This window comes from Simochromis diagramma, unplaced genomic scaffold, assembly GCF_900408965.1.
Source record: "Simochromis diagramma unplaced genomic scaffold, fSimDia1.1 OVJJ01000802.1, whole genome shotgun sequence".
In the NCBI taxonomy this organism is placed as follows: domain Eukaryota; kingdom Metazoa; phylum Chordata; class Actinopteri; order Cichliformes; family Cichlidae; genus Simochromis; species Simochromis diagramma.
The window spans coordinates 11,781,699-11,807,472 of record NW_024387492.1 but is presented as its reverse complement, the minus strand read 5'-3'; the positions used below and the strand labels follow the sequence as shown (position 1 = coordinate 11,807,472).

At 39.1% G+C, this 25,774-nt stretch overlaps 1 protein-coding gene and 1 long non-coding RNA gene across 2 annotated transcripts in view; one reads left to right on the top strand and one right to left on the bottom strand.

The window, feature by feature from the left end:
• The window catches only part of sesn1 (sestrin 1), a 65,891-nt gene that overhangs the window by 20,065 nt on the left and 20,052 nt on the right, over positions 1-25,774 (bottom strand). The gene's annotated exons all lie outside the window — the stretch shown is intronic.
• On the top strand, positions 5,575-13,206 carry LOC120725121. Its single transcript, XR_005694054.1, has 2 exons — positions 5,575-6,080; positions 8,653-13,206. It is a non-coding gene; the product is annotated as an uncharacterized LOC120725121 (long non-coding RNA).

Here is a 25,774-nt window from a genome sequence, read left to right as displayed (position 1 = left end):
GAAATGCTAAAGCGAGATGCTGCGACTGAGCTTGGGTGCAGAAAATGCAAAGTAGGGGAAAGGTCACTTCTGAAATAAAGAACAAAAGAAAAAAAAAGAAAAAAGTAAGGTTTTATATCCTGTTGACCAGTTGCTATCTCTCAGTGTGAAAGTTTTGATTGGAGAGCATGTGTTGGATATGTGCACAGCTGTATGTGTGCGTGGGAGAGAGACAGATTACAGAGAGGTGCTTATAGTTTTTAGATTCTTTTCTCATCTCAGCCAGTGTTAATGAGAGAGAAGAAACAACAACAACAATATACCAGCATTTTTTCTACTTTCTGAAGCGTGTCAGAAGGCACGCTTCAAGGAGGCTAAACCCAAAACAAGAATTGCATAAATAAAGGACCGATTGGCTGACGGGATAGCTGATTCAGGATAGACATGAGAGCAATTTGTGCTCCTGGGTTAAAAAGATGTAAAAAGCAAACAACTTGGAATGAATGAGCCTTTGTGTGCCCAGTAGAGTGAACCGCCAATGCGAAACAAGAAAACATGTTTTTTAAGAGTTACATCACAAGGAAGGCATGACAGAGGGCAGAGTTAGAGCAGACAACAGAGCAGGAGAGAGGTCAAAAGAAAATAACTAGTTAGCATTTCTCAGGTTGTATTTTTGCAAGTAGTAAGAAAGCTAAGGTTATGCTAATGTGACACTGGGGAAAACAGTGGTTGGAGACTCAGATCCAACATTGTAAATTTACCATCTCATTGCAAAGACTGGGCCTATAATCACTCACAGCCAGTTGCTGTCTTCAAAGCGATTTTGGTGGGTTAAGATGACGATAAAACAACAATAAGGCGGAGTCAATCTGCAATCAGCAAGTGGGTCAAGTTGGCAAATACGACTTAGATTTCCTGCAACATGTTGGCAATCGGTCTCTAGTCATAAATTAGATGGCAATTATTGGCAGACCTTCACTAATCTCTATGAGAGTAATCTCAAAGAGGTCAACCAGAGGTAGAGAGCTGGTTGTTACTGCTACTTTCAATCGGTTTTTGACAGCAGAAAAAATTAAATGCACTGATACCTATACTATTATGATTCTAGTGACTGAGCCTAGTTTTAACTAAGGCAGTTTCATAAGTCATAACTATTTCATGCCAAAATTTGGCTAATTTGTCAGTCTGATTAGCCATGGATGAATTAGCTGAACATATCCACCTATCCATCAGTTAGGTATCAACAAAACAATACAGATCCCTCTATGACATGAGCGACCATATAAACACATTAATTGATGCCAGTGTTGTATTTGGCTGTAATTTCGTAAGTTACACTACCAACTGGTGACGTTCTGACAACGCTACACTATAACTGCAAAAAAAAAAAAAAAAAAAAAAAGCACACTATATCAAAGTCAAAAGGTAATGTTATTATGTTACTTTAGAAATTTTTAAAACACAAATGCAACATATTTGTTTGTTGTTTTGTAAAGTAGCTATGATGGGGTCCTGGTGTCTTAAAGTGTTTTAAGTGAAAACCTTACAAATTCAGAGAGGTGGGGCACTGCTGATTTTGACTCTGGTTTTGCACTGATCTCTTGACTGAAGCCAGAACGCTTTTGTTTTTGTACTAATGAGGACAAAGGAGGAAGTGGATGAGAGGCAAAGAAAACTGACCAGTCATTATTTAAGCAGGTAGTTCAATTTGAAGAAAATGTTGCGCATTTATGTTTACCTGAGTGACATGCCACCTTGTTTTTCAACTTTCTGCTGTCTTTTAGTCAAGTTGTTTACATCTTTTCTTCCAGTCTCCCCATCCACCTGCCACTCACTCATACTCTTAATCTGTTAAAATGTTTCCTTTTATCACTGCCTCCAAGCGATGCCTACTTAAAGGTGTTTTGTCAGTTAAAAAGGGACAGTTACGAGGAATGTTGTCTAACATCATCTCACAATTGAGGATGTGGTGTTGTTGCATTAGTCACCTGGCTGAGAAGCAGCTTGGATCATACCTGTGTTTCTAGTGTGTAAATAAACACAGTCAAATTGTGAAAAAGCTGACACAGTAGGCGTGTAGCAAGACTTGTCTAACAGTACAGTGTGCTGCTGGTCTTTTTAATGTACCTCAAAAAAAGAAGAAGAAGAAAAACAAGTACACTGATTACTTCAAGGTGCCTGGGACAAAACCAAGCTTCCAAGTTTTTTTCCTCCCAAAATACGATCTTTCTAAGAACATGCTGGTGGATTTTTGGAAATCCGGGGGCTAATCTGTATGTCTGTACTCAGCTATGTGAGCAGGGTTCTGAAAAACAACTCCAAGTGCCAAATACTCACACAAAAAGTTGATTTTCATACATTTAACAATGCCACAAGAAGGAGGTGTAGAAAGTGCTGTAGGTAATGTCGGTCTTAAAAATTCCCTGCACATCTTTATCAGAGACATTGCTGAAAAACAGGTCTCCAGATTTTAGGAAAAAGAGAGCGATAGAGGGAGGGAAGGGGTTAACCTATATAGTAAGCCATGTTTCTTTTCCCTTTATGCTCCCAGCAGACAGAGCTTCAGTTTGATAAATAGCAGGCCCCCTCAAAGCAACAGATGCTACGACTCAAACCCCAGCAAACTCATCAGCTCTGCCAAAACAAAAAAAGAGAAAAAGAAAACCTGAGAGCCCAGAGCCAAGAACCTTCACGGCTGTTCCACATACCGACAACAAGCCTGCGAGAATGAACAGCACGTATGGAAAACAGGGCCCCCCTCTATACAGCTCCGCACGGCTAAAACAACTCTGTCATAGCTGACCCTCAAGTCCCCAGATTTTGCAGAGGAGGCACTTCCAAAACAGTGACTTCTTCTCCATCTGAATCTGAATGAGGTCAATGCACTCCCAGTTTTTGTTTTTGATTTTGGGGTTTGCTTTTGTTGTTTTTTTGTTCAGTTCAAAGGTTGTTTGCACCATTTGTTTTCTTCATCATATCTGTGGTTTGGACCCAGAAATTGCTACTTTTCCTTATCAAACCGTCCTACTTACACATGCAACCCCCCTCTGTGACAGCCAGGCATCTCACCACACTGACACTCCTGAAGCTGAGATGGTTATACAGTATGCAAACAATTGTGGAAGGGGGAGGAAAATATGTTTTCCACATGGTTTTCTCTGAAAGACAAAAAACAAAACAGTGGTTTCTTGAAAAGTGCTTTTCTCTCAGGAAACAGATGCCTTTCTTTGTGGGATAGTTTGGTGTTTTGTGGTTGTGTAGGAGAGGGCTTGCCATGAAGCTGGGTTGTTTTGTTTAAGGAAAAGTGAGAGGGACAGGCAGTGGGTGTGATATTTTAGGCCAAAGTTTGGACTGTGAGGAGTGAATGAGGTGTTTGATTAGGAGTGTTTAGCAGCACTTCAGTGCTTGATACTGAGTTAGGGTGTCTAGCGTATGAGCCCATCATCTCTTAATCTGTCTAGACAATGCCAGTCACAGACACACAGTGGATAGTCTGACATATGGAAAGGGTGTTTTTAAAAACACATAAGTATTAAAAATATCTACACCAGTAGCCAAAAGGAGGAGAGAGTTTGTCTGCATCTGACAGCAACACGTGACATTTGCATTTCTGTTTTTGTCTGGCTGCTTTCACGGCATCTGCTTTTAGAAATGCTCCTGAATTCTTCCTGTTTTGTTTTGCCCGAGTCTGGTTTTTAAATCACTGGGTTTTCCATTTTAACACAAATAATGAACTTGAACTGCAAGCCTTAAAAGAAACTCACTGCTTGTTCCACTCTGGCATGTGGGACATCAGTCGTGCCCTAAATTTACTGGCTATCTGTCTGTGATTTGATTTCCCAAAGTGGCTCAAGAGCTCTGGGCTAGACTCTGAAGTGAGATGGGAGACAGGTTGTCCTTTCAGACGCCCTCTTAGTTTCCAATGTGACAGTAACACGCAGGGAAACAGTCACATGACCCCAGACTGTCACAAGATAGAGAAGCTTCAGAGTCAATGACACTAACCAGAGTCTGAACATGTTTATCAATAGACTACACCTCACTGTCAGAGTCCACCTTAAACTTCAAGCATGCACATAGATTGGCGTACACAGGCCAGGGGAGACGCTTTGTTTCCTTCTCATTGTGTCAGTAGCCTTTACAAGAATTTAAAGGCAGAAGAAAGATATATTTCTAGAGTATATGAACACTAAAACAGAGCTAGAAGTACAGCGAATATTGACAGTCATCAAGACCTCAGAAGATTATTCTAAGTCTAAGAGATCAAGACCTATTCAACCAGACAACGTTATCCCGAACTGTTGCCCAGTTTTGATGAGTCTGTGCTAATTGTATACTCAGTTTTCTGACAGCAGTGGCACCCAGTATGGTCTTCTGCTGCTGTAGCTCATTTGGCTGTTCGAGTTATTCTTGAATTTTTTACCTTACAAAGTGGACGGTGAATGAAGCAAACAGTACACATGTACATGTAATTCAATGGGCTTTACGTAAAAAAGGAGCCATATAGCCAATTTAGAAAAAATAATTTAATCTATACCTTACCTACGTCATTGGTTAGGGGGAGGTAACAGGAGCAGACAGAGAAAAACCTGCAAATTCTCAAGGAGAGCATGCAAACCTCACATAGAGAAGCCCCAGTTAACCAGCAGGAGGAGGGTAAGACTCAGAAACATTTCATGAAGCGACACTGTTAACCACATTTCACACAAAATAAAGACACAAACATGAGGAAACAAGTAACACAGAGCAGCATAAACACAAATACAGCTATACAATAAAAAAAACATCCTGCTAAACAACCATTATGTGTAGGTCATACTATTAATATTCACTAATGTAAGACCGCATGAGAAAGCAAAGAACACTGGGGGGGGGGGGGGGGAAAACAGGCCAAATATTATATGGACTGGCTAATATTTTCAATATAAACATTGATATTTACATTGGCTTATTCCAGACATATTAGCATTGGCAGAGGTTGGTTACTGTGTGCTAATATTCAAAGAAAAATGCAGAAAACGATCCTCTGTGTACGGAGCCATCGTCCCGATTGTTTACACTTCCAGCACAGCACATGCAGCAGAGCACAAATTACAGCTGAGGAGTGTGAAATAGAATCACAGGGCAATTTCACAGTAAGTTTGTAACCAGTATGTGAAATATACTGGTGGACAGCTAATAACAACAACCCTATAATTTTTCCAATTTTCAGTACAGCTCTTGGAATGCGGTAGTTAATATAATCAATGTTGTAATTAGAGCCTCAACCTCTTTAAATAATATGCTTTATCCCTTTACTAGGTTGTGTCCAACGTACACGGCTTTATCCAGATTACAAAACAAAAAAATAAGCTTTGACTGCTGTAGCTGTAGTGGTGGAATAAGCAGACAATAATAAGGTTTTCAAGGGTCAAAACAACAGCACCCAGAGTGGAAGCAGAGACGTTCCACTATGTTGCAAGAAAATTGACATTTCATCAACGATAGAGAAGTACTAACCACAGAAACTGGAGCCAAGATTTTTTTTTTCTGGTTTGTTTATGGTCTGTGTTTCTGTGAGTTTGAGCCAGCAACGGAGACCATGTGCCCTCTAGGCAGTTATCAATGACGTAGACCAACTTCTGCTTAGGTAGCCCTGCTGAAATGATGAAATGGAAAAGCAAGAGAAAAGACAAAAAAAAATTAAAAGTGAGCAGAGACAGTTTGGGTTTGATGGGATTTTCACAAGCGCTGACATCACCGTGTGGGAAAATTGCTCCATGTCTTCTCTTATCAACTTCTGACCTCAGAGGTGCTGGCAGTATTTGTGCTCACAGAGCAAATATCACATCAAAACACACCAAAGAAGCCCTGTGTGCCATTTCCCATGCGCAACCTCTACGCCAGCGTGTGCACGTGTGCACAGCCACACACAGCAGCAGATAGATACAGTAGATTTCATGAAGCTGGAAGCCATGAAGGAAGCCTGACCAAAGATTGTGGCAGCGCAGGAAGGAAGTGGAGCACACCCCTGGATATGAACAGGAAGCAGCCAGGAAAGAGGACTCTGACAGGACACACACACTCAGAGAGTTATGGCTCCAGCTTGAACACTGACCAAGGTACAAAATGTAAGAATGTTTTTGTTATACAAAGATTTAACTTGCTAAATCTGGGAATACTGTAAGCAGATCTACTGTAAGAACTGAGAGAGACAACGGCTACTGTACCAAAGAAATGTAGGTGAAGCAACAGAGCTTCAACCAGATTTAGAGAGTGTTTATTCAACTCTGATTATTGTGGATGTAAGAATAATTTAGGCCTCAGTCACACAAGGCTAGAGAGTAGTTACCGACCCGACTAGCAGAGGAATCGTGATTGCTTTGGTTGCAAACAGATTGCCACGGCCACCTGAAGACACTGATTTGTCTGCAAACACTCGCCATTTTATTCTCCAAGTTGTCATGAATGACTGCAGTGACTGCAAACCTTCAGAAACCAGTCACCAACTAGTCCAGGAATATATCCGGAGGTTGCCCAGGGGTCACCGAGAGGTCTCTAGGCCTGTTTGAATGGGGCTTTGGCTATTGATTTCGCAGCAACTGCCAACAACCTCCAGCAACCACACAACCAATACATTTTTCTCTGTGGTTGCCAAATGGTTGCTAACTGGTCTCTAGGCATGTGCGATTGCTGACAATTTATGCTTCAGTGGGAAATCTATGCTTTATCTACATCATAACTGCAAACAACTCTGAAACGATCTGACTTATCCTACAGTATAACTACTGTGTCAGGTTGACACAGCTCGTGTTATTATTGGCCTGTTCAGTACCATCAGTTCCTCTGTTTTTGGATTCATCAGTAAGAGAATAACAATCATTGTCTCAATATAAGGAAAAACTTATTGCATCGATATATTGACTCATAAATGTCAAAATTTACTTGCCAGTGATTGCCAAAATATAAATATAAAGACGTGGAAAAACTGATCACAACTAAAAGTGCGTAACTAGGAGGGATTTTCATTTCATTTGTTTCTCTGCTTATGTAGCTTACATCGTCAGCTCTATAAAGATTCTCCACAAAAGGCTAAAATCAGACCTCAGTTAGTCCAGTTCCACTAAAGGCCTCTGTTTGTTATGAATCACAGACTAAATCAACTTAAATCAAGACATCTAAATTGGAGAAGCTAAATAGTACCAAATCATCTGTTAGATGATATAAGGATCATCTGATGATATAAATTTAAAAAAAGGAAAAAGAAGAAGAAAAAAAAAAAAAAACACCCCGACTGTTTCCCAGAGTCTGATATGGCTGCTACCTTGGCCCCATCTTCCTTGTAAAAAGTGATTTGATCTCAATAGGACTTCCTGGTTAAAGGTAGAACAAATAAATAAAGTTTGTGAGTGCTGAGACCGATAGGCCAGCTACACAATGAGACCGTTGTTGTGCCTTAATGTAAGTATTTTCCCTTTAGAGGAATAAAGGAAGAGGATCATCTAATGCCTAAGCTGATGCTATCACATGGAAACTTTCCCCAAAAAGACTTGTCTCAACACGTTTGTTTTTTTTAGTATTTCTCTCAAAATTGATGTCAGAAAACAGATGGTTTTTTTTATACAAATGGGCCATATGTTACCAAATTTAAAAAAGCAAAAATGATAATAATAACCCACTGATTTATATAAAATGTAAAATAGGCACATAAACTGCAGATGTGCACAGCAGTCTATTCATGTCTGTTTAAATGGCAACTTGTTACTGCTGGTTGACAGCAAAGACAGTTTAGCATAATTAAGTCAAGATGACATATGCTCAGCTTTTACATATTAGTCACTGTGAGAACAGCTGTGCAAGTATAGTATATCAGTGTATTCAAGTGCATTTAGTAAAACGGGATTTACTCAAGCCCCTGTGTTTTGTAACTCACACTTAAGAGACAAACAACGCGCACTGCTGAAATGTGTTCTCTACAATGGCCTACAGGCTTACAATACATGTTGACAGAAAACACAAGGAGACACACATGCACACATGCACACACACACACACACATACAGGTTGCATGGAGGTCTCAGGGGGTGCCGTTTCTCGCATGCATGCTAACAGACCTACCACCAACGGCTGCCTACAATATTCACAATACTCTGCTGTCGTCTTACTGCAGGGTCAAAAGAACATGATGTCCCCCGAGGAGCAGACTTATTATACTTTTGTATTTTCTAACGGGATTTCATTTCTATTTCATTTATTTAGTCGTTTATTTTTGAATTCAGCTTAGCTTTGGTTAGTTTCCAGGATAGATTTGCCCACTTAAGATTCATTCATTGTTTGAAAATGTGTAGTTTTCATTGGTTTTAGAGCTGATTTTAGCCTGTTTGATAAGAAGACATAAAAAAAATAAAAGCCTATTCATTTAGCTGGGTTTTCAATGTTTTTCTCCGAACAAAGAGAGCATTAATAAGACCTGTTTACTATTTAACTCCTCATTGATGTGTCATAAGCAGTGGTGCTTCTTGACCTAGTTTACAGTTTCTGTTATTGATTTAAATTTGTATTTGAAAACCACTTTAACAGCAAAGAAGACAAAAAAAGCACATGCTACCAAGAGGTGAAGGTCTGTAAAATGGATGTGTGTGAAAGAGGTATGGTATCAATGTGGCTAATATTTTCCCGATCTTTGTCATTTAGGGGCCGTGTCCAAAGCGACTGCGTGGGCCATCTGCCAAAGAAACTACTCCCAATCCAACCTTTCTTACTCCCACACTTCGATGTCTATTCAGCACTTCAAAATCTGCACTGTTTGTATTTTAGTTTTGTATCTCAGTCATCAAAGTAACTTTTCCCTTCCTTACATAGACTATGGACACTCATAAGGATGAATCTGCAACTATGAAACAAATTTACATAAAGGCTGAGCAGGAATAGGTCACACTGCTCAGTGCTTCTGCTGGGCAGCTCTACTATTTGTTTTGTTTCTGATCCTTCTCTCTTCCTTTTTCCATGTTTCTTGGCTCCATCAGATTAGTATCCAGTTTGTTTTTATGACTCAGGATGCTGCACCATGCTTATGTATGTTTTACTACCCCAAATGTGTGTGTGTGTGTGTGTGTGTGTGTGTGTGTGTGTGTGTGTGTGTGTGTGTGTGTGTGTGTGTGTGTGTGTGTGTGTGTGTGTGTGTGTGTGTGTGTCAAGAGGAAACATAAACTGGAGGACGTATCGGTCGAGGCCAGAGCAGAGTGTCACACAGGAGTGTCAGAGTGCAGGTTACATAATACTGAGGGGCATTAAGGAGAGGCAGGAGGGGGTCACATGACCCTCACAGGGTTTCACTTTAGGTCATTTACTCTGGTAATACAGCTTATGGTGTCTCCTGCAAGTATTTAGGTTTCCAAGACACCCTATCCACTCGCTGTAATGTGTGCTAAACAAATAAAGTTGCCTGTTACCACTGTGCCATAGGTTAACTCTCTAGTGCCTGGAAAGAATGTTTTAAAATAAATAAAGTAAAATCAAAGTTCTTTTTTTTAATCCAAGCAAAGATCAGAAACATACGTTTTTAAGTAAGTTAAGTGCACACAAACAGTGGCTTCAATTTATTATATTAGCATGTAATTCTTAAGACTTCAATAAGCTGAAAGGTGTCACTGATGAGAAAAACATCACTGGAGTACTAATTAGAACTAATGTAGAGGAAGCCCAACATTTTAAGAGGCACACAATAGCAGTTTTTTTAACATATTTTTTATGTAAAAGAGTATTTTTTTTGTTCAATTTCCCACAAGTTCTGCACCATCTGAGAATCATGATTACTTATTCCTTATTATACTTATTATAAATACCTATAATGAACCTGCTCACAAACTTGTGTCTCCAGTTTGAGTGCTCTGCAAATGCACCAGCTGTAGTGCTACCAAGAAAACACTTGAATTAGACTGAGAGACCCGCATGACAAGAGGGTTTTTTCTCTTTAGCAGTTTTAGTCATTTGTCGCTGTAGACTAAATAAATAAAAGGTATACTGGTTGTATTTCAATATCAAGAAGGAAGCACTAGCTTGGTATTTGTCAGTACCCTCAGATGTTCAAAGCACTGAAAATTTTTATCTCCGCCTTGTGTGAACGACTTTGGGCTTACAACTGCTTTGTGACAACATGATGGAAAGCACAGAAATGCTCTAAACTTGTGCTATTACAAGGCAGCCAGTGACTTTTACAGTTGCAGTCTTAATGCCAAAATTTTACAAGTAACAGAAACGATCATAGGACACATTTTGTAAAAACCAAGTTCCCCCCTGAGGTATGATTTACATCCAACTACAGTCGGTGCCTTCTAAATAATTTATGATACCATAAAATCTAAAATAATCAAAGCCTGTCTGTTTTGTTTCTTCTACATAAAATGCCTCGAAGGAATTTAAGCTACTACAAAAAAGCTGGAACTTGCTTTGGATTAGCGGATTAATATGTTGGCATACAAACTGCAAGCCTGTGTTGAAAAAATGTCTGCCAAGGTGATGCTGTTATACAACATGCAACAGGAGAACAACCTTAACCCTGCAAAGCCTGAACCATCAAATAACTGATAGAAAATATAATTTTGCATGAATAAGTTTTAAACTGTACCATTTTTCTTACAACTAGCATTTTTGGCGCAATGTTTTTGCTCATGAAAGCACTACATGTGTGTCATTTACGACGTCAGACTTTTCAGGAAAATGTGATAAACTTGGCGTTAGAGGGTTAAGCTCAAGATATTCTGTTTACAATTCTATCAGAGTAGGAAAAGTATAAAATCCTCTCAGCTGAGATACTCCCTTATGAAAATAATTAATTGAGTTGTTGTTTGACAGAATTAATCAGTAATCTAATACTTGTTTCAGCTCCACTGTTTAGCATCTACTTCATTAGCACTTTGTATTCAAAAGGCATAAAACTACAGAAATGCTTTCCTTCTTGTGCTTGTTTTACACTGGAGCATGACTCATCCTCTAATATCACCTGGGGCAGGACTAAATGTTTTGGCATTAGTGGTAGCTTTAATTATGGTGTGTCATGCTACAGCTTAGCAAGTTTTATAAATACTTTATGCAATCTTGAATCACAGGACAGAATTACTTAACAACTGCCTTTAACTGCGTCTAAATTTGTCCGGATCTGTCCAGAGTTGTATGAGTTTGAATAGACTTGATTAGCTCAATGCTCAAATCATCGTGCAGCTCTCCCTTCTGAAGATCCAAACTCATGTATATACGTGAAACTGTATATCTAGCCGTATTGGCCATTTGGGCCGAGCAAGGAAGAACTCTTTGGATCTCTGCCATCTCCCATGGCCTGTATTTCCTGCTCCACCCCACCACCCCGTCCAGCCCGAGGATTAGCTGGTCGTCACCCCACTCAGCCTATTCTCTCTCCCACTGTCCCTCACAGCTCTGCCACCTCAGCGTTTGGCTGTTTGGACAGGAAAACCCTCAACCAGCTGCCTGCAATAACAAGCCAGAACTATTCGCAGCCAGCAAGCGTGTGTGGTTCTAAAAACTGTGTCTGTGTGTACATGGGAAAGAAAGGGAAAAAGAAAAAATTATAAGCATGGGGAAAAGGAAGAGCTCCCTGTGAAAATAGATTGACTGAAAGTAACACAGTGAGATCCTAAGATTGGTGTGTGAAAGGAGGCAACGTATTTAGGTCCATAAGTATTTGGACAATAACACCATTTTTATAATTTAAAAAGAAAAAGAAAATAACCAGCTCACAAGCTGAAGTATACCACATCATCTGTCAAACGTGGTGGAGGTGATCTTATGGCACGTGCACATATGGACACCTGTGGAACTGGTTCAGTAGTGTTTATTGATGATGTGATCGCTGATAGGAATAGCAGAATCAACTGACATGTACACAGCAGTATAGAACTGACAGCTATACTGTCAGCCCAGGTTCAGCCAAATGCTGCAAAACTGAACAGACAGTGCTTCACAGTGCAAATGGATAATGGCCCGAAGCAAACAGAAAAAGCAACCCAAGACTTTCTCAAGGCAAGGAAATGGGATATTGTTCAATGGCCAAGTCTCTCACAGGATCTCAGCCCAACAGTACATGCTTGAGCCTCTGAAAGTGTGGGAAATGTATAAAAAAAGTGGTATATAGACACAATATTGTAAAAAAAAGAAGAAAAAAAAGAAAAAGTGTAACTGTCCAAAAATATACCTAACTATGAGGGTGAATTTACACAAATGTAACACAAATATTAGAAGAAAGCTGCACCTATTTTCATTTCTATGCAGATGATACACAGTTATATCTTTCTATGAAGTTTATGACACAATTCAATTAAATTGCAGGCATGTCTTAAAGACTTAAATGTGTAATGTCCCATCGCTGTTCTGCTTTGTGTTGGCACACAACATTGAAGAACATAAAGAAGGAAGCAATTTTTTAGTGTACTTAATGATATGTTTGTGTGATGACTGTATTAGAATAGTTTCAATTGGGTTTCAGAAATCACCTCAGCACTGAAACAGCACTAGTGAAAGTGATGAATGACCTTTTTATGACCTCTCATAGTAGACTCATCACTGTGCTTGTCCTGTTAGACCTCAGTGCAGCATTTGATACCAATGATCATAACATTTCACTACAGAGATTAGAATACAGTGTCAGTATTAAAGAAATCCACCTCAGTCGTTTGAAACCAATAGTTCAAGTCTGTATATGTACCGTAATTCCCGGACTACAGAGCGCACCTGATTAAAAGCCGCATGCTCTAATTTCAGAAAGAAAATCAATTTTGTACTTGTACAGGCCGCACCGGATTTTAAGCCGTATGCGTTTCACTCGTAATATGAGATATTTACACAGAAATATTACACGTGAGGATTTTTAACGTTTAATTTAATCCGTAAGGTAACATAAACATGGTAACATAAACATTATGGTAACATACAAAAATACATACTGCAAATGCTTCTTTTCGTAACAAAAAATAATTTCCCCCAGGGATCAATAAAGTATTCTGATTCTGATTCTGATTTCCTCGAACAGCGCCTGTAACACGGCTACCTTTAAGTATACGTACGTATCAGTAACACACAAATTACATTGCTTATGTTTTTTTAACGGAACAGTGCACAAACAACATTACATCGTCTCTTAACAACCGGTAAAAATATATACCGTATATATACTACTTATCAATTTTATTGGTCTACTGTTACCAGGCAAAATGTTTTTGGCCGCATGAAAAAAAAAATGCATTAGCCGCACGTCAGTATAAGCCGCAGTGTTCACACTGTGGGGAAAAAGTAGCGGCTTATGACCCGAAAACTACGGTAAATGAGGAGTCTTCAAATATGAAAGTTGGTTATTGAGTTATACAAGATTCTCTCCTGGGACCAAAACTATTTACCTTTTACATACTTCCTTTAGGTAACATTATTAGAAAAACTGCATATATTTTCATTGTTATGCAAAGCTTATCTATGGATACTGATGACACAAATCAATTAGTTAAACTACAGTTATGTCTTAAAGGTATAGAAGCCTGGATGTCCTGTAACTTTCTTCTCCTAAATTCAGAAAAAAATTTGGTTGATATTTTGCCCTAAAAACCAGATACTTTTTCTGGATGGCATTACCTTGGCCTTCAATAACACTGTGAGGAATCTGGGAGTCATTTCATCTGCATATGTAGGACTGCCTTCTTTCATCTGGACACTGTCTCTATAATTAGAAACATCCTGTCTCACAATAATGCTGAAAAACTGGTTCATTGATTCCTCATTTCTGGGATAGACTATTGTACTTCATTATTAACATGTTCCAAAAATTCCCAGTAAAGCCTTCAGTTGATCCAAAATGCTGCAGCGAGAGTACTGACGGGTACTACTAGAAAGTGAGACCATATTTCTCCCATATTGGCTTTTCCTCACTGACTCCCAGTAAATGAAGAATTGAATTTAAAATCCTTCCTCTTACATAAAAGGACTTAAATAATCAGGCCCCATTATAGTACGATATCATCCTAACAGAGCACTATTCTCTCAGACACAAGCTTATTTGTGGTTCCTTGAGTTTCTACAAGTAGAATGGGAGGCAGATCTTAAAGGGCCCTCAGGCTCCCAGTTTTCTCTCCACTTTTAAGATTAGACTGAAACCTACGCTTTGTTGTAAAAGTTACAATTAAGGCTGTGATTCTTAAATGTCCCTTAGTTATGCTGCTAAAAGATCAGACTTTTTTTTGACTCCCCACATGTTTATATACCACTGTAGTATATCATTACATTTTTGTCATTATTACTACTTAGTCAGCGTTTTGTCTCATCTTCCTCCCCTCCCATTGCCCCAACCAGTCACAGCACATAGCTGCCCATTCCTTAGCACGGATCTACTGGAGGTTTCTAATGTGCGAAGGGAGTTTTTCCTTCCCACTGTTGACAACTGCTTGCTCATGGAGGGTGGGGGCCCTTTCATTGTTGGGGTTTTCTCTTAAAGAGTATAGGGTTTTTATCTTACAGTATGAAGTACCTTGAGGTGACTGTGATTTTAATCTTCTTCCTATTCTTCCTTATTCTCTATATCTCTGTGGGGTGGAGAGTCCTTTTTTGTGACTAATATGTGAGCATGGTCAATGTGTAATTATGTTTTAGGTTAATAGGTAAAAGATTTGGGTGTTGTTTTGAGCACTTTTATTTAAAAGAAAGCATAGTCTACTAGTTTAATTACTCCAATTATGTGAAGTCAAGATATCGAAACTGGGTGTGTGTAACTGTGTAACCATAGCCTAAAGCACTGAAGATGTTTGTGTGTAAATGGCTGAATGTGAATTGTGCTTTGAGTGGTAAATAGTGGTAAATAAGTTAAATAACACTGCATAAAAATGCAGTGTATTTAACATTTACAAAGTTGTAACTATGTCTATTAGTTAGCTGTGTGTAAAATGTTCTTGAGTTATGGACAAAAACATTTTTAAAAAGAATGTTTCAGCATGAGTCAAAAAACTGCATACTGTGCCTTCCCATAATGCAAGCTGAAAGCATCTCCAATTGGTAACAGGAAGGATTCACACTGTTGGTGTTAAAAACATACACCCAATTCCAGAATACCATTTCACTGTCATATATAGTCCCTTCCCTACAAGTTACTGGTTTAGTAAACTACGCTGGAATCTCCAAATCACTTTGAATGACATTGTTTAGACATCCCCCATCGAGCAAAAAACAACATGTTTGACAGCATCAAGCGTGTTTAACTACATTCTGAAACGTTCCTGCATGGTAGGCAAACTGTAAAGTAAGTGCTCTTGCTTTAGCTTAATGTCTAACATTTTAATGTACGCTACAGTAGATATCACACACACAAAGCTGTTAAAGCCTTGAAGAAACTCCCTCTCATGAGCTCAGGTGACCTTTTACCCACTCTTTCTGCTTCCTGTGCTGGGTAGCACACCAAGAGCCTCACTTCCTGTGAGAGACAAACTTTCCCTCACAACTGTTTGTGCATTCATCTTCCTCATGTTAATTAATCTTCATTCTTTTGCCTCTTTTAGAGCTACTGTTACTGTTATGCAACTGTCAAATGGGTTGTTCACACTTCTGTCTCCCTCTCTTGCCCTCAGTGTGCTCTTTGAACTATTATATCATATAACACTGGAAGAAAAAACAAAAACCTCAGGGCACTAAACTGGTTTGTAGAAACCAGTCGAACCCAGGACCTCACAACATCCACCAGCATCTTTAATGCACGGCAAACCCCTCTCTGTTTTTACAAGTGGCACTGCCACAACCACATACCCCACAATGACAAATAAAATAGTTTAACCCAGTGAGCACTGTGGGAGCAAGCCAGTACAAAGACCACAGGCTTCATACAGAACACACAAATCTCCTGAAACACACCAATGCACAAATATACTAGCTGTTATGGACTCCATATCACAGCTACACCACTGTCACTGTTGCTTCTGCAGTGCTTTAAACTGTTTTTCCCCTGCAGTCAGCTGCACACACACATATGGGAAGAGTTTGACCAAAAGAACTGAATATTTAACACAATTTGGCTGCAATAGCTAATACATCACAAGAGTACAGCTCTGTGCTTGTCTATACAAACACTTGTGATGTATATAAAACTCTGAGTGAACTGGCACACAGGAAGGAAGAAAACCCGGTGCACAAAGCAGGTATGTTTACACACTTAACATAAAACTCAAGATGTGTACATTTAATGTGGAAAAACACAAAGTGGTAAATCTGCAGTGGATGATTTACATAGACACATCTGGTTGCTCCATAACCGGCACACACACAAACACACACACACAGAAACAAAAGATCTACAGAAAGGAGACACACACCGAGCCGTACAAGATCATGTCTCAACATGCTTGAACATGTAATTTTCACTCCTCAGCAGCCTCCTGCAGGGGGTGACAGGTAGGTGAATATTCAAACACCAGCACAGCCATATCACTTGTTTACTCCTATAAGTGTTATCTCATATGCAATATATCAGGTCTGACTGACACAACTTTGGCAAAGTGGAAGAAAATAATGCACCTTACACATAACAGTGGTCTAAGGGGAAGCCACCACTACAAACAACAAGGTGACATATTATTAGAGCTTACTAAATCCCTTAAATCCCTTAGAGTGCAACAGTAGTGTCCTAAAGTTGCTTTCAAAGCCAAGCAAGTTTTATGTTACGAGCACATAAACACACTTAGTCATCAAGTAGCTTCTACTACCCAAAAATGTAGCATTATGCACCGCCAAAACTTAACCTTAACATAGACACTTTTTCGTTTTGTTCCTTACTTTTAGGTCACAGTTTAAAAACATCACATGACCAGAAGGAGGTCTGTTCAAGCTGCTTGAACATCAACAAGTAGGTGACAGAAATACATCAGCCTAAAGAGCGAAAACACACAGAGGTGATGTAAGGATTGGGGTGTGGTAGGACGTCACACAATAACACGTGCCATATCTGCTAGTTTGTCACATGATGTTCAGGAGAGTTCAGCAGCCCACGCATTAATAACCCTAACTTTTTCCAGAGGCTAGCCCGGACATTCTTAACACTTCACAGAACACCCAGATACTCTTCCTTATACATACACAGAAACAGGGAGATGGTAAACAAGGAGTGGATGTCACCGCAGAGCTCTGAGCTTTCATACTGGCACAACTCGCTGGCCCTGTTAATAAACACACTCTCACTGTGCACAGACACACACACACCAGACTGGAAGGAGCGATCAAGATGTACTTGTATAGAAACATGTACAGTACCTTTGACCTCAGGAGCTACAGTGAGTAATCAAAACCAGCAGTGCATGGTTCAACTTACTGTGCTCAAATTATCGATTAATTAATCAACTAGCAATCAAAACAGACAATCCACTGACTAAATCAGTGGAAAAGAGAAAATAGTAAGTAGCCCATCAAATAAAAATGCATGCAAAGCATGGTGTATGCTTAAAAAGTGCCATATTTTATCGCTTGACACAACAGTAATTTGAAGACTTTAGCCAATTTAAAATTCTCTGGATATTAATTAACTGCAACAAGAGAGAAAGAGTAATTTATGACAGGCCAAAGACAGCAGTGGTCTTTCTCTACCAAATATCCATGACTATTTCAGCGAAACAAAAAGTAAAACTTTAGTTTATATATGTAACCCATCCTACACTGCACAATCAAAGAAGACACAATGCCAGCTATCAAGTGATTTTCCATGACAACCTATAATAGGGGATAGTGCACCTATACTATACCCATACTAACTCATGGGTTGAGACCCCACGCACCCTTCTAAGGTCTAAGTGATGCAAATGATGCTTTGCAATATCAAACTACAGGGTGGGCCATTTATATGGATACACCGTAATAACATGGGAATGGTTGGTGATATTAAAGTCCTGTTTGTGGCACATTAGTATATGTGAGGGGCAAACGCCACAAGATGGGTGGTGACCATGGTGGCCATTTAGAAGTTGTTTTTCAATAGGAAGAGGGCCTTGTGACACATCAAACTTATTGGTAATGTCACAAGAAAAACAATGGTGTGCTTGGTGTGCCTGTACTGTATGTATTAGTTTACTTATTTAACAATGTAATCATCTCATCATAAAATATGTTATTTACAGTAAGACATCTCCCCAAAGTAAGCATGGTTACATCAAATTATATACATCAAATTGTCAAAAAAAAAAAATTGACATAACTGCATTGTTTGGAATAAAAACTGGTTTAGAGTTTGAAGTTCGACTTTTTGGACACAAGTTGAAACAGAGACTCAGCAAGGCTCTTAAATCAGTCATGTGATTTGGACGCATTGGGGTATCTGTTTACTACAGAGGGATAAAATCTGGTTTAATGTGGTCAGCAACAACTAAAACAAAGAATCCCATTGATTAATAAAACATAAAACAAAAACTATAAAACATGGAAAAACATGTGAAAAGGAGAAAGGAAGTATAAATCATCTTCATGTTTTTGGTCTTGCCCACTGTTCCAATCCCCATTTCTTTTAAATAAACATTTAAAAGTATAAATATTAAAAATATTTAGGTTTGAAACCAGGTTCCTCAATTATTGACTTGTGAAACATCCCATAAATTTCTGTTTAGAAATAAAAAATGTAAACAAAAAACATAATAATAATAAATATTCTAATAACAAATAGTTAACAACAGCAAAATATAACCTACTTCACATTATGGTTTATAATAAATGAGGAACCCAAAAAACAGAACCAGTGATATAAAAAAAAAAAATAGCCCTAAAAAGAGATCCATCAAACCAAGATAAAATTAGAGCTTCAAATAAATATATTTAAATTATATTATGATGATTTCCAACTCTATGCACTTATTCTTGTAGCTCTCATTTATCTCATGCTGTGACGCTGCACCTCAGCTCATCTCCCTTTAAGCCAACTTTTATCTGATTGGCTACCCATCTCAAACAGAAGGTCTGAATGTGAAGTGGCAAAGCTGCTGCATTCACATCCAGAGCTATACGCCTGACTGTATTAAGGACATACATATTCAATGGCATCATTAAAATCCAAGAGTGGATCTTTTGTACATTTTCTGATATTATTTTATTATTTTTAATATGAGCATCCATCAGTTTTATTATCCATCCACCTTCTTCTGCTTCAGGGTCAGGGAGGGGCTGGAGCCTATCCCAGCTGTCACAGGGTGAGAGGCACAGTACACCATGGACAGGTCGCCATCCATTCCACATAGAGATAGACAAAAATTCACACCGACAGACAATTTTAGAAGCAACAATTTACCAGTCAATTAACCTAACCCCATGCATGTCTTTGGACTGTGGGATGAAGCCGGAGTACCCAGATCCAGTTTGCATGGGGAGAACATCCAAGCTTGAAAAGAATCCAGGACCTTCTTACTGTGAGGCAGCAGTGCTAAACACCACGCTACTGGTGTTAAAAAATATAAGACCAAAAATAAGGACATGCTCAATTTATCCGCTATAAATGACAGTTACTGAAGCCTCACAACATGTCACACATTATATCTGAGTTGTTCAGCAACCGCATTATAAGAGGATTTACTTCTTTTAAACTGTTCTCTTGGCAGCTATTAATAATGGTTGGCTCAATGACTGACCTTTCACCTCCTGAAAGGATCTGTGCACCTGGACTGCTACACAAACACTGTATGCTCCTCCTACCGCTTTGGTGTCTGGAAAACAAAGGATCTAACTGCTTCAAATCATGAAGCAAAATCCTCTGTGTCTCCCCTCCAACACCGTATACAACATGTGATTATTACTGACATGCATGTTCCACCCTTAGGGCAAATGTGAAAAACACAAGTGACTAAGCTGGTGTTGACGACGAACTGGTGCCTTTGTTGCAAGCAAGTACAGGCTTGACCACAGAAACATACTGATATAATACAAGAGATAAAGATGTTGACTTTCCTCTATCTCAACAGCGCTCACAAGTAGTTCTTGGTAAACTTTCTGGGAAGAGATACAAATTAGGCGAGCCTGATTGTGATTTTAATGGGGCCCAGCACAAACCCACAACCACACACACAGAACACAAACATTCATCCTAGTTTCCTAGAAGTTTTTGAACAAGCTCCAACTGAAGTCGCCCAGAGTGTACATGCAGTTCCCCTCCTCCCAAATGTCTTCTGTTTTTGCACAAACTGTAACCCACCCGCCAACCCCTTCACAATCGCACCCCTCCCCGACATCCCGTTCCTCCAACTCCCCCCCTCCTCTTTACTTTCTGGCTGCAAATAAACAGAATCTAGAGGTGTGTCTGCTCTCAGCCAATAGGCAGCCTCTCAAGCCTTTGCCACTGAACCAATCAGAGCAGCCGGCAGCAGCAGCCGTCTTGCCTTCTGTTAACGGCAGTTGTTGTTTTCCTACTCTCCATGTTTTCCTCAAGTCTTCAGAGCAATGGATGGAGTGAATGAAGAGGAGGTCAGGTCAGGCATTAATACACTCTGAGTGCTTCCCCACAATTAGGTGGGGGCTAATCTCAAATTCACGCATGTGTGCTTGTGTGAGTAAAGTGCACACACACACACACACACACACACACACACACACTCACAAACCATTCACTTATCTTTGACAATCACACTCCCTCCCCCACCCTCCCTCGAACCTATACAGTCCACACTTTGTTTCTTGCACATAAACATCCCCACTCCCTTTCTTGCTACCCCCCCCCCCCCCCACCCCACACACACACACACACACACACACACACACACACACACACACACCTCACAGTTGCTGGTTGTATCTGGCCAGGAGGGTGTGGAAAGCTGGCAATGGGGGAAAGACAGTCAAGAAGAACACCTGTCAAACCAGTCAACAACAGCTCCATGTATGAGTGACAAGCACTTCTCCAGTTTTTGTGTTTTTTAATGGAAATCTTTGCAAACACTGACATAGTTTAAACCTAGGATATTTTCAGTTTCAAACAGCACAAGAGATTAAAAAAAGTTCTCACAGACTTGTACAAGGGGAACATTCATGACTTGTTTTTCTCACTCTTCCCCCTTCCTTCTTATAGCCACATTGATGCAACGAGCCTGTATTGCACAATACAGAGTGTTGTTTGTAACTGCTAACCTGTCACATCTCCAAAGAAAACTGCAGAGAAAACACAGCCCTGTTAAGAGGAGTGTAACCTCTCAGACCTTCTACGATCTGCTGGCAATAAAATGAGTGTCTGGTTCATATGTGAAAACAAGCTTGCAGGGTTTTAAAATCTGGCACACACTCTTTATTATCGTCCTTTACTCATGTATGATGATGATGATGGAAATCTACAGAGACAAAGGAGGAATGATGTCATGTTTGGACGAGCCTCTCGGATACATGGTCAACTTTGCACACCCACATTCAGAAATGAATTAACACGTGGCATTTCACAGATGAATTTCTTGGTTCAACAACAATCTGATCTTTTTTTCCTTTTCTTCAACCACGTAAATAACTGATCCCTGTTGATCCATATCTGTGAGCTACCTTCATATCTATGATTTATAATTTATAAAAGTAGTTTTCCACCTTCAAATCCCATATTTTAGCTCCATACTAATTATTCATTATACTGAATGTTTTCTCAGAATTTTGACTAAACCTGCATTGATGCTTGAGTTTTGAGGCTTATATAACAACACTGATATGTGACAGGTAAGTCAGGCATGTGTCTCTGCATGATCTTTCAGATTCTACAAAAAGCAAAGCTTTAGGATTAATTATAGAAAAAGTCACCAAAATTTCAAATGCCTGTGCAGCCATGTGTTTTGTTAATATAATATTGCTCATACCTTTGGAGCATTTCTTCCTACATGAGTTTACTGGCAGACAAAGTATAAGAAGGTACTCTCAAGTTATCAGTGTGCTAATATTATAATATTTTAAGACTTCTGTAACTTGTATTGTTCTTAGTTTTATCTACTCCTTGTATTTATGTTCTTCTTGTGTCTGTGTCTATTTATATAGTCCATATTTAAAAACCTTTTTGTATGCAGAAAGCAAAGGGACTCCGGCTTTCTTGTTTTTGTACACAAACTTACACAAAATTAAAGAAGATTCTGAAATCGATGCTGGTTTTTGCCATCTTTCATCTAAATGGTTGTACATTATTACCAATGTCTGACTCAAATTCTTTTTCCCCATCGACTTTTTTTTGTCTTTGAGCTCTGAGCAGTTTATTTGAAACGCTGCCTGTTCAAACGTTACTGTTACATAAGATGGCTAAAGACCACTTGTTTGCATCACAGCCTGCTCCGTCAAATTAAAAGCAAACATTCAAAATACAGGAGCATGTGACAAATCAACTGACCAGCCGGCCAAAATTGGCTTAGTATATCTAGTTAAGCACACAAGATATAATGGGCAAACAAATAGAGCTGCGTTGGATATCGCTGCAAGGCAACGCTGCAAAAGAAAAACAAGCAAAGCGTCCAGACGAAGATAAGCAAACACACAGAACTGGCAACGAAAATGACAGATGGGCAATACAGCCACTGAGAGGGGAACATTGTTTTCTGTGTTGACACGACTGATGTCCAAAGTACACCGAATGATATGTGAAGAATGTGGAAAATCTATACACCAACCAATCTGCCTGCTCAGTATAATCAATCTTTAAAGGCCAGTTTATGTAAGCTACAAGTTGTACTCACAGCTGATTTTAAGTTTAAAACCTGCTGTTTCAGACTAAGAAAACAATGCACGGACTTGCGAACTGATTGCTCACTGGATGGACATCGGCCCTGTAAAAGCACATTGTATAAGTTACCAAATGTCACTTGTTTGCATTATATCTTCACAACACATCACGATAAAGGGTTCTTATACAGTTCCTTCCTTTCCCTCCTGCTTTCTTGACGTCAAGTGAAGAGAAGCAAGTCAGTTGCCTGCTGACACTCCCTTAAAAACAAGCCAATGAATGACTGTGACTGATTGATTTCCTGAGGGGAGCTCTTATCCAAACAGACTCACGGAGATCATGAAGGTCTCTATTCTTACTCCAGATATTAACTCTTCTAACATGTTGAGAAAATGTTCAGGGATGAGAAAAGCTTCTCATATTTAGAGGTTTACAGATTCTTCAGATCATACAGTAAAAATAGTCATGGGCAAATATCTAAATGTCTTAACCAGCGGTGAATAACAAGAAAAGAGAAGAAAAAGAAATAGCTGACTGAGTAACCCAAGCATTTCTGAATATTTTGAACTGGATGGCTGCCATCCACAGCATGTCTGGTTTCAGGTTCTTCAGGGTGTGCCTCGCAGCATGTTTGGATGCTTAGAAACCTACAGAGGACCAGAAAAGGTGTGGCAACCTGCCAGCATAGACTACTGGGGAACCAGATGGAGAAGAAGTTGTTGTTGACATTTCTCCAACCATCGATTTCCCTCTGGCCTAGATACTAGATACTGGCCTAGATCTCTCAAGAGTTTAGCCAAGCTTGGCCCCTACTATTCTTGTACTACTAGGATCAATAAAAGTCAGACCAAATCATTTAAAAAATAAAATCCAATGCTGGGCTTTATCTCCCTTCTACACCCTTGTTTTTTAAAGTGTAGCAGTGCCAATGTTACAGCCGGGAACATCTGCCTTTTATATTTCTGTGTTCTCCCAGTGAGACTTTTCATGCATGTGAAGTAGAAAATTTTATTAAACAAGCATTAGAAATATGTGAAGCTTCAGTTAACTGGGCAACCAACTCCAAGCAGCTTTGAGGGAAAATCTAAGAATGGTGCAACAGATTATATATAAAAAGATGGACACAGGCTTCTGCCAAAAAAAGGCAGTACACCTGCTTTCTTGCTAATGGCCACCAGGGGGCAGCTCCTCTGGTTGCAGAAATTATTCTAGTTGCATATTTATGCGACCAGAATAATCAGTAAACATATTTAGGCATGTAGCCATGCTTAAGTTCAAACGGAGCATCAGAACAGGGTAAAAAAGATGATTTAAGTGACTTTAAATGTGGTATCATTGTTGGTGTGAGATGGTCTGAGTGTGCTGATATGCTGGGATTTTCAAACAAGAATCTTTGCATCCCCCTCCCTGAGCCTTATTCTGCCAGAGGTCTCTTCCTGTTAAAAGGGAGTTTTTTATTCCCACTGTCACACCGAGTGCTTGCTCAGAATGGGTCGTTTTATTGCTGGCGGTCTCTCTATTAGTGTACAGTCTTTAGCTTACAATATAAAGCGCCTTGAGGCGACTGTTATTTTGATTTGGCGGCATATAAATCAAACTGAATTGAAAATTGTTGATGTCAGAGGTCAGTGGAGAATACTCATTACAAACAAGGTATGCAGGAGTGCATCTCTGACTCCCCAACACGTTGAACCTTGAAGCAGATGTTCAGCAGAAGACCATGCCAGGTGCTATACAGAATTCACCAAATTAAGACCATATAAGAATAACATTCTCTGGTATGATGCATCTCATTTTCTGTTGCCACATTCAGATGGTAGGGTCAGAATTTGGTGTAAAACTTCTCCAAAAGCCATACTTCTTCACTTACCATTAACTATTACTTAAAATGCATTTGAACCTTCTTTTACGACCTTTTTCATGTCAGCTGCCAAAAAAAAGAAACAATTCATTCTCAGTTCGGTTTACCTACTAGAAACTATGTGTCATCCACACACTGATGACTCGGTCTGAAATATTATCAGTGTGGCTAAAGCCAACATCTGGAATTGCTTAAAAAAAAAAAAAAAAAAAAAAAAAAGAAACACTCTTGATTACTTGCACAAACACCAAAACACTTTCTCTTTCTACAAGAGAAATACTTTATAATATTTAGGAACCTTGGCATACACTAATAACTGGTAATGCAACACAATAAATCATGAGTAGCAGTACATAGAGAGTGTTGTATATACTTACATTCTACACTGTCGCAAGACGTTATAAAGATCTTAAGTTAATAGTTCTTCGTATCGTTACCCTTCCTTCTTAGAACCAACAATAGCAATTACTTTTCTTTTGCTACTTTCTTTGAATTTTTGTTGACTTTTTCCCTCATCCTCATTCCTTTCCCTGTTTACTGTTACATTTAAGTGTACTTTCTGCTAGCCCTCAAAGGACCTGTTTATTCTTCTACCTCCATTCCAGTCTCATTTTGTCTTTCCTGGACAATAAACAATGCTTTGCCTTGTTTTGAAATATTTGTACTCATTTAGATCTCTGTGTAATGTGAACTTTAACCTCAGAGATTACACTTGGATTTTTTTGTTTGGCATTTTAAACAAAGGGTTCATTCCTTGTTTTGATCAGCAACAGCACAGGGAGTCTGCTGATTTAGAGGTGGTATTACACAATGCAAACCCAGATACAGACTCTATATCTATGTATATTTTTATTAAGAGAGTTCAATTGTGAATCTATACAGAGTGGGTGCTTAAACACAGAGCTACATCTTTATATACCTATATTCAAATCAAAGGTTTGGATGTGATATTTATTACACTAAATTGGATGAATGCTACAGATGCATGATAAAAAATAAAAATAAAAATAAAAAAAAAAGCACAACCAAAATTATTCCAACTGTTTACAATGAATTTCTAATCTTACAATTTGGTGCTACAACACGGCAATCAAACAGAAATAAAACTGAGCCAGTCTGCTATCAGTCTGCATTTAGTTTGAGAGGTCAAGTTGGCAATTACATACAATCTGTTTGTGATAATAACATAACACAACATTAACTGGGATAAAGTGGTGGAAATTTACAAATGGGTTATATGTGCATACACATAATCTCATATTAACTACATTCAGAGT